Source organism: Pygoscelis adeliae, unplaced genomic scaffold (assembly GCF_000699105.1).
Source record: "Pygoscelis adeliae isolate BGI_AS28 unplaced genomic scaffold, ASM69910v1 Scaffold31, whole genome shotgun sequence".
Lineage (NCBI taxonomy): Eukaryota > Metazoa > Chordata > Aves > Sphenisciformes > Spheniscidae > Pygoscelis > Pygoscelis adeliae.
Genome location: NW_008824233.1, coordinates 382314 through 393211, shown reverse-complemented (window position 1 = coordinate 393211; position 10898 = coordinate 382314).

Here is a 10898-nt window from a genome sequence, read left to right as displayed (position 1 = left end):
TTAGAAAAAGTTGGCTTTCCCATAAAACGTAAAACCTTTGAAAAACGTTTTCATAAAGAACTGTTGATTCTATTGACACTTTCTAGGATATTTTGTGAAAAACCTTCATGTCTCTTTACACCTATTTAAAACGTTACTCAAATCGCGTATTGGAAAGGCTGCAGGCATTTTCCTATCGATGTTAACATTTTGAAAATGTATATGCAGCTATATGTAATTCATTCAAAGAGAAAAGAGCCAAATTAAAAAAATCTTCAAAGGAAAACTTCTCCTGTTTAAAGAATTATTTCTAATTTGAATGTTTTATATTCAGCCTGTCCTATTATTTATGTACTTCAATAGCTCTTCCACCTGAAGATGTCAGTATCTTACAGTTCTTGAACTAAACCCTAGTGAAGTAGATTATATGTAAATGATTGAAGCCCTGAAAATTATTCATGTCAAAATAAATGCCTAATACTCTTTCATTCTAATGTGCTCTTGAGAGAAATCTACTACTGTTTAAATTATTCCTCTTTGATTGCACTCCCTATATTCTTTTTCTAATTTTCTTATTTAATTTGCTGTAGAAGAACATTTTTGTGTTAAGCTTTAAAAAGCGGAAGTGAGGATTATTTAGCACCTGCTAAATCTCTTCGATAATCTGAAATTATGTAAGAGCTAAAGAACCTAGAGGGAGAGAAGCAAATCTGGAAGGCTGCTATCAAATATTTTATGAAAGCTGTCAGGTTCTGGAAGATAATCAGCTATCAAGTAGCTTGTCCCTTTGCTAAGACATCTCATGGTGAAATTGAGCAGGCATATTGATGTAGAAACCGGAGAGCAAAGATGATCTAGACTTCCTTCTTTTAAGCTCTATTGCAAAGGAAATTTATTTTCATCCAGTAATCTTAAGTCTCTTTTACTTGTGATGCAGGGTACAAATAATGCAATTTCCTTGCTTGGACAGCTAGTCTTTTAAAAGAAGAAATCTGTACAATTTGGTATTGTACGTAGACATCACGGCTACTCAGAGTCGCAGAAAAGGCAAAGGTAGAATAATCGTGGTCAAGTCCTCAGTCAGTCCTGCTAAACTAAAGGAGAGGTTTAGTTCTCTGGTTCAGCGCGCAGGCTCTCTGTTTTGCAAACGGTACTCTTCCGAAAGAGAGCGTGTCAGTCCGTGGAGCAGCTAGTTGTTACCAAGTATGTCATCTATTTCTCATGTCCACTTAGCTGCAACTTAATTCTCGTAAGGAGATCAAACAGCGAAGTGTGCGTTACCGCTTTCATTTCGTCAGTGTGAAAACTGAAAAGTAAAGGTGAAGTCACTGGTGTAGGAGTTGGTATGAGAGCTCAGATTCCCCCCCTTCAAAATTCAACAGTGGTCTTTTATTATCATGAAGATAAGAAAAGAAATTAGCAGAGATTTTTTTTTTTTCCCCTTACTGACCCTGGGGCCTTTCAGTTAGGTCAGTACAGCTGATCCGAGTGTACCAGCAGTGTCCAGTAGGTGACACTCCAGCAGCATGGAGGTAGTCAAATCGTAATTAAGTTGGTTTGTTGCTGTATTATAGAATTGTAGTGCTTTTTAAATTGAAAATGAATATTTTAATTGATAAAATACAGCTTTATATTTTACTTACTCACCAACATATAGTTTGTTCATGCAAAACTATTTTCTATTAAATATATCAATTCCTGTCGTGATAAACGTTATAAAAAATGCTCTTATCACTACTCACTTTGCTAGCTGGCGGTTTAAAGGAAAGTGCTAAACTTTGTGGAAGACCTTCAGCATATTTATATTAGAAGATAATTATACTTGTTCACCGAAATAAACTCTCGTAGCAATTTTTAATATGACAGAGGTTCATCAAATAGTTGAATCAGTCATGGAAAAAATCCTAAATGAGAAATGCGAGCCAGAGAACCGACAGAGACCTTTCTGAGTTACGAAGTTAACGCCATCTCATCGCGTGCAACATAACTACGTGATCCTGTCTATACAGTTTGTCAAGATCCGTACCGAAGCTGGCTGGTTGCTTTGTCCCCCAAACTCCCATGAATCTTTGTGAAAGCTTAATACAGAATTTCATGTCTCGAATAATTTCAAATTTTCTAATTTCCAGCCTAAATGTAATAATGAACAGTTTATAACTATTTCTGCACGGTTTAACACACGCTGCACATAGTGAATTGTTACAGAAAGTGGTCTTGTCTCTTCTCAGCTTCATTTTGGACATCAACACCAACTGCAGCCCGTTTAGAGTTCCCTTTCTTTTAGTTTCCCGTTACAGGAAAAAGGCATGGCCGGTTCATGGCTTGCTGCTGGAAGTGTTTGCAGAACCAGAGTTTAATATATCGCTGACTCCAGAATAGCTCTATTGGGTACAAGAAATAAATTAAGGGTTGCGGCTGTATAACAAGAATAAAAATTGCAGGACTGAAAGTGAGAGAAAAGGCAGACATCTGCTAATCAAACACAAGCTGGTTCCAAAATGTATCTGCGATAGGAGAAGATAGCATTCCATTCCTCAAGTACCTTACATATGCAGAGTTTTTGATCCCTGTGATTTAACTGGAGTTTTCCAAGGTAATACCAGATATGTTGTGCTTACTTCCTAAGACACGGTTGCTTTAAATCTCGTACGTGCCATAGCCAAAAGATCATCCATGGCAGGAGTAAGACCTATTTGGTTTTCAACTTGATGTTTTACTACCAAATCTCATAAATGCATGTGATAGGACTATGAGAGTAAGAAGACTTAGCTGCTGTTTTGATAAGCAGAAGTGCACTTCATAAATCTGTGCTGTTCGCTCAGAGGCTCTGGGTCTCCGAGTACTCTACCCATACTTTAACATTTGTGCCATTACTCTAGATTTACACCAAAAAAATAGTGAACGAGGTTGTCCAGAATGTAAGTGTGCTGTTGTTGGAGTTAATGGAATAAAAACAATATACAAGTTTGCTAATATGTATGTGCCTTAATGTAAACTCTGGTTCAAGCACATTAAAAGAAATATGATTTTATTTTTTCCCCGTTCAGTTCAAAGGCTATTGGAATAAGCTTTTTGTTCAGCATCTCTTATTCTTCTTCAATATACATTAAGTAACTGTAATGAGACACAGTGAATAAGATTCATCCTTTAAGTGAGGAAAATTGGGGACAACTGCCAATGAAGTTGAGTCATGTGAAGCTCATGAGTTAGCTAAATGTTTTATCGCATTATTCTCTTCTCTTTGGTCAATGTTCATATCCCTGATTACCCACTTTTGAGTCCTTAGGGTGTGTTATTTTTCCAGACAGTGGTTTGGAAGAAAACGTGTTTAGGAAAGGAAAAAACAGACCTGGGTGGCAATTAAAATACCTGGCAGCTTCTTCTTGGTTTTAGATAGTGGTTTTGATTGCTTTACCTGTTCATGATAATTAGGTCCACATGACCTTCTGCATGTAGAGTTGACTGGAAAACCTGAATGCCTGATATTGAACTGTTACAGTTTGAAAGAGAAGAAAATCCCGAATCAAGATAAAAAAACAACAAGTATAGCGTTTTTGTAGCACTCAAATCCCTCCCAGTATTTTGTTTCCTTGGGAAACAAACAACTTTATGAAATCCTTGGGAATCTCAGCAGTTAATCGGGCTGTACAGATTCAGCCTTGTAGGCCCAGGTAGTGTCGCGGTATCAATTGTTGCTTAAACTAAGCTTGCAAAATACAAAGTCAGAGGTTGATGTCCTCTTATGTTGAAGGTATCAGCAGCTTTAATGAAGGTCAGTGCGGGTTGTTGCTTTTTTGGATTATTTTTTCTTCTAAGCTTTATTATCCAGGCAGGAAAGCTTAGCTTTTATGTGCCCAACATTAAAAAAAACTCCTCATGATGCGCTTTGTAAGAGTAGAGGTTTACCTCATTGTAGTTGCTTGAACTTCCCTTTCTTAGTGTAGCCAAACCCAGTTTGCACAAGCTATCTGGCAGCTTTCACCCCAGATCTCCATCCATAATCAATAGTAAAATTGTACTCTCTGCAAGCCCTTGAGCTTTCTAAATATTTCCCTCTGCTGTGTTTGCAACCTAGCAGTATGTTTTTGCTCACTGTAGTTGCATTGTGTTTTAGGAAAAAGAATCTGACATATTAATTGCATGGCGTGTAGTTTCACCCCCTCGCTTTGTTAGATTACTGCCCGTGACAGCCAAAATAACAGTGGGAAGCAAGAGATTTAGAAAGACCGCTCACTTCTGAATTCACTTCACATCAGGAAGGAATGTTCCATCTATTCCTAAAAGAAAGAGAGCCTTTATAGGCTATCTGTGGCTTCTCAGCCTGAAAAACTGTCGGCTTTAAAGTCTAGGCAAATATCAGGGGGGCTTATCACACAAATAAATGTGCCTTTGTTTTTAATCTCAGGTATGGAAAGCTCAAAATTGTAATCAGAGAAGACTGTGTGGACATTATTTAAGGCTATAATTTATCTAGCACCCAAAAACATGTCAGGTGTTTCTCAGTAAGAAAGAGGGCTGTGGCCATATAGATTAAAAACGATTATTCATGTATGTGTGCCAGAATCTTATATAAGCATAACAGTATCTCTAAAGAAAAATCATTAATATTAATTTTTTTTTTTGCATCGGGATTCAGTGTTTGGAATGCAGAGAGATCTGCTGGCACAATAAAAACTCATAAATGTCATTGCATTATATGACACTACTAATATATTTCATTGCTATGGAATGGCCTTAATTTACCAGCCCCTTTGATCCTAACACACAGGATCTGCTTCTGAACATTATTATTTCTCACACAATGAATTTGTTTTCTCTCTGCTCCCCAGCTGGCCTGGATGCAGTTCCATCCCCTTTTGGTTTTTCTGGCTTGGGAGTTGCTTTTTAAATGCCAGTGGCACATACGACAGCCTTTTGATCTTTCCCTGACTCCCTGCCCCTGCTACCTCAGTGCCTACCAAAGAAGCAGTAAGTCTGTAGAGAGCATCGCTTGTATGGTCAAACAGGTCTGGCAAAAATCAGAGTGTGACTAGGAAAGCTCATCAAGAATTTCTGTCATGTCAAAGCCGAGGGATGAGGTTAGTCTCAGTTAGTCAGCAAAGATTCTGTGAAAATGCATCTTCCCAGAACATCCCCAAGCCTTAATGAGAGAAAGGATTCATTCTCAAAAAAGTCAAGATGCTGTCGAGTTCAAGAAAAGTCAAATCTATCTCCTACTTTGAGCTTCTCAACTCCTACTTTGAGCTTCTCAACTCCTACTTTGAGCTTCTCAACTCCTACTTTGAGCTTCTCAACTCCTACTTCGCTGCTCGTCACAAGTTCTATAACGCCTCATATGAAGTTTTACATTCTTTTTTAAAACCTACAAATACTGTTTTTGCATAAGGAACAAACCTATGTAAACTAGATTCTGCTTAATCATAGGCTGAGGTGGAAAAGGCAAGTAGTTAATCTGGGAAGCTTTCTTTGCACCGAGCCCCAAGACAGGACAGGAGACGGAATTAGCCAAACTTCTCAGTTGGGAAAAAGATGATGATTTGCTAGAACAAAAATGTAACCAACTAACAGCATGCTGTCCTGGGAACCTGGTTACGTTGCTTTCTCAGTAGTCAGTGTATATAAAAAAAAAAAATTAAGAAAACGTTTTTTATGATAAAATTGTTCAGAATTGGCCTGAAATACTGACTTTTAATTTTTGATGTTCAGAGTAACCCTCTTGGCAAGGCTTTCTTCGCGCAATCCAAACCTGCATGGAGCAGGTCATATGTAAAAGTATATACAGGGATGTACGAGTCATCTCCAAGCCACATTTGGTTTATCAACAGAAGTAAATTGAAAACATTGATTTGAACATCTGGATACAATGCTTTTAAATGACTCTCTGCGGGAAGGCACAAGCAAGAATTGTGTATGTTGTGTTTTTGGGGCCTGTTTGCAGACGGGAATAAGATTGCCAAGAGTTGAAGACTCATGAACGTTCCTGTCGCTATTTCCTGTGCTGAGGTAAAACAGCAGCTAGCAGAATTGAACACCTTATTGTCAGTCAAAGCTAAGTTAGTCTATTCAGCAGTTACTCAAATGGTCTTTCCCCCTCCCCTTCACAGAGTTTTCTGGCAAACATTTTATTTTTTTCAATAGAAACGTTCTTCCTATACAGAAGAGAAATTCTCTTTCAGGTGGTATGTGTTTTCTTCCTTGTAACGTGTGAAATTGAGGAGGTCTTTTGAAGTACTCAGGATGAAGAGAAGTAACACAACAGAGGTTTAAACGCAGAAAGATCTGTTTATTGGACAAAGGATGTACGCGGTCAGGTCTCCAACATGAGGACTCACCTCTTCTATCGTCAAAGTGTATCTGACTTCCGTAGAAGTAAGCCTGTTGAATTCGAACGCTGTTGCTTGCCCAACAATTTGCTGTATGTGGCTGAGGTGGAAAAAGTTCTTCACAGCCATGATAAAATAATTTCTTTAATTGAAGAGGCAGATTGATAATAGCATAAAATGCGCACAGGATGAAATAACGGCTGAGACAAATCTGATAGTTTTAAATACTGTTTTGTGAAAGGATTAGAGTTTAAAGTATGCGCATGGGATTTTGGATGGTTTTATTCTTTTCTGCAATGGCTTCAGGCTCGATACAAGTGGACTTTTTTGATGACCACGTGCTGCTCACTAGTGTGAAGTGAACGTGATCCAAAGCAGTTCATATACATAAAAGCCATGAAGAAATGCTGTCCTGTAATAATAAAAGATGATAAGGGCTTGCCTCTGTTGCCTGCAAGATCTGTTCCAACAGTGACCACTGAAAGACAAGATGGTGGAGGCTGTGGAGGTGAGATGAATTTGCATTACTGCATTGGCACTAATTGGCATTTTCATTGGCACGATGGTTTGTACGCTTACTTGAAATGTGAGAGACTCGCGTTTAAAACTCTGCTGTGCTTAAATGGCAACAGAGTTTTGAATTCAAACATGCTTGAAGTATTTTAAGGAAGCCTTTTATCAAACAGTAACATTTTGTACAAATAAGTAGTTATTGGGGCAGGAAAGGGAGGAAAAATAGGACTCTACAGTCATACATGAAAGAGCTTGACTTAAGTCCTTGACTCAGTATATATTCTGTTTTATGTGACATTGTATAGCTTTGCTAGCTTTTTCCAGTGTGGTCTGTTTGCCTGAGGTATATATATTTATCAACTCGCCTTCCAAGCAGATCCTCCCGTGAACATGCAAAGTGATTTGAAACAGGAGGGAGAGGTTTGAAGACTGCTGAAAAAGCACGGGCGCTGAAGTGCCTAATTCTCTGGGAGACTTAGAGATAAAATGCCTGTGTGAAGACAGGCGTTACTTGCCATCACTGAATTAACTGCTTAATCAACTTTGAAGGGTAGGACTTGGCTTCACCTCTTCTTGGCATTTCTTCTTCATTCTGTTCTCACTTGACTGGCCTATCCTTTAGGCATCCGCAGAGAGTCTGGGAGGTTAACACGGGACTATGAAGAAGTTAGGTATCGCAGAATTCACTCGTACAACTCCTAAGTTCCTGAAATGAACCATCTCGAGTAGTTCATCCAGGTAGCGCTAAGGCTGGGAATACAATATGAGTGTCTGTATTACCTAGTCCTACTGCCTCTGATCTCTTCTGTGCAGTCCTACTCTTAATTCGTACAGGTCAGGCAGCTGTAAAAAAAAAAAACAAAAAACCTTATCATCTTGGGTTTGTTTTGATTTTTTTGTTGGTTTGATTTTTTACACTTTTGCAGCATATAGAAAAAAACCTCCCTTTGAGCTATTTTTCTAGTTCCTGACCAACTGTATTACCTAGTCCTACTGCCTCTGATCTCTTCTGTGCAGTCCTACTCTTAATTCGTACAGGTCAGGCAGCTGTAAAAAAAAAAAAAAAAGATCACAATCTTGGGTTTGTTTTGATTTTTTTGTTGGTTTGATTTTTTACACTTTTGCAGCATATAGGAAAAAAAACTCCCTTTGAGCTATTTTTCTAGTTCCTGACCAATATTCAAACCAGTCTTCTGAAAATCACATCTGAGTGTTGAAATTGTGTTTGAAAAATAACACTTCTGCTTAATAACTTCCACAGTTCCTTTTTTTTCCCCGGGAAAGAAAGTATCTATATGAAGAAGGTTATAAGTGACTGGGGAAAAAGGCGTTTGTCTATTAAAACTGTATGCATGACTGAAAATGGTAATAACTTTCAGTCTGGGAAAGACGGGGCTTTCTGCATTTGTGCTTTCTCTCACTGTTCAAGGTCGCCCGTGTAGAATACCGATGCTAGCACTTTTGGTATCCTGACTACTTACTATGCATGCGTTTGGTCCTGAGGGATGTCTTAATTATATGCACCTTTGCTAGTCTTTAAAGCAGTCTAGTGAAACAAGTTAATCATTTCCTGAACAAAAACAAAAATTCAGGAATTCCAAGTTGCAAAGTTAATTGAAATCAACTAAAAAATTAGGGTCTTGTAATTGCCGCCAGGACCATAGCCCTTGCCTGGTTTTAGGTGGTGTTTTCTTTCCTCGGAGACTCTTTACAAGTTCCCTTTTCCACAGCATCACGTTCACGATTATTTTGTTCACCCCGTCAAAATTCCATCCCTGCATCCTTGACTCAGCTTTAAAAAATGCCATTTCTATAGGAATTCCTGTGAAAGGGCTGAAGTTCCTCGTGTTCTTTGTGTCTCTGCCTCTCAGATCTCTACATTATCCTGGATGTTTATTGAGGACTGGGAATTAGTAGTGACTTTGTAGATGGTGAGGAAGAATTGCTGATTTCTCTTCAGTTTTAAAAAAAAATAAAATAACTGCAGAAACCCTGCAAATGACTCAGAATCATGAGCTGTGTGGCAACTCAATATAGAAACACAGGTTATAGGGAGTAATTAGGCTTTTTTTCCTTTTTATTCAGTCACATTAATTACTATTATCTGTATCTTGAGCTGTCAGTACTTAATCTCATCTTCTGCCACCAAGGGATTTTGATCCTAAATGGACCTCTGTAGATTTTTTAGAAAATAGTAACTATTTTTAAATAGTGGATTTAGTGAAAGGTCACTTCCCAAGTACGTTGGTTTCAATTTTTTTTAGTTCTTCAGTGTAGATATGCCACTTGTAACTTATAGCGCTTCTCTTTCACTTTCTCCAAGAAATCTACTCAGAATACTTGAGTAAACAAAAAATTTAAAGGGACAGCTTGGGTTGCTTGATCTGAGAAGAAATGGCCTGAAATTGTTGTGAAAAAACACTGCATGTTGACATAGATGCCTGTATTATACCTTTCAAGAACACTTATGTCTGCCTGAACATCTCAACCTTAGCAAATTTGTTTGCTCTAGTGTTAATAAGTAGGAGAAGATATACCCTAAGCATTCCTTTATCTTAAGGGTAGAGGAAAAGGAGTGAGAAACCATAAGAGAAAATATTTCAGGGTGAAGTCTTCTGGCAGATAGTTCTAGGTGGGTGCATACTAGTTTTTCTTCTGTTTGCCAGCAGAGAAACAATTCTTGTTATGAACCTTTAACCTGGCAGCCACAGTAAAATGCGCGGTCAACATCTAAGTGATTATTACCCATTGCTTGCTGATAGACTTCAGCTTCTATACCCAGTTCACGGTGTCCTATTCCCATCAGTCTAACACACACAGAATACCATTCAATAGAATGTACACAGGGTATTTAATTTAATGTGGTTTTGAGAGAATTAGTTAAACCTTTCACTTGCTGTTATGCAAACGGTAATTAATTTCAAATTAGTAGGCCAGAAAACTGAAATGTGTGGAGAGAGATGGATGTTTTGTTTTGATTTGTCTCCACCTCCACGCATATGTCAATATTACTCTACCATATATCTGGAGATCAGGTATAAACTGGCAAATCTTTTCTTTCAGGTTGAATAAATAGCAGTGAGTCAGCTCTGTTTTCCACTGTAATGACTTCTGAGGGTTAGAGAAAAACAAACTTGAAAACCACCAGAATTTGAGATCGTTAGGTGAAGCTCAAAGATTGTGTTATTATGTGATCCATAAGGGCCAGTTCTGCCGGTACACCTTGCCCAAACGTGCATCTTCTGTGCATTGCAGAATAGGAGGCTTACAATATATACTTGAAAGTTATATTCAAAGTTCTTGTTTGTGTCTTTTGAAAAATTTCTGTTTGCTTCTGTATTCTTCAGCTGTTCCTCTTTCTCTCATTCTGGTAGCACTGCTAGTCTTCATTTTGCATTTGATCACTGCAGAGAAAGGAGGGCAGCTGGTATATCTAACTCAAAAAAAAAAAAAGAAAAAAACCCCTAAAGATGACAAGCATACTAGCTGTCTTCTGAACCTCTTACATATTAGGGGTCTGATTAAAAACAAAACCCAAAAAAATCCACTGAAGCTAATAGGACTGACTCTGCTAATCTTGCTGGGTTTTGAACTAGACTTCAGTATCTGCTCTTATATTAGCCAGCAGAAAAAAAAAAGGAAGCTGTCTTTTTTAATGTGCTGCCAGCAGATGTCTCACACATTTTCTTACAAAAGCAGGATTAATGATTTAACTCACTTTGATCACAAAGTTCCAAGAAAGTGAAAGTTGATGAAATGTTTTTCATTACGTTATGGACAAATCTTCAGTAGCTTCAGCATCAACTATTTTGAGTCCTTTTCTGAGAGACAGGTTTACATAGTAATCGAACCAGAACAACATTTCAGGGGTTCTTTCAGTGTTTTCATGCTCAATATGAAACTTAATGTACCTAAAAAAAGTCTAACTCCTCACATTAAAATTAATTTACATTTCAGACTTTTTCATTTTTTATTTATTCTTATGCCCTTCACACTGCTCATGCAAAGGGACTCTGAAACGGCCTGGAAATTAGGATTTATCACAAATGTAAAGAGTTTGGCAGAGTACTGTTGATGCAAATG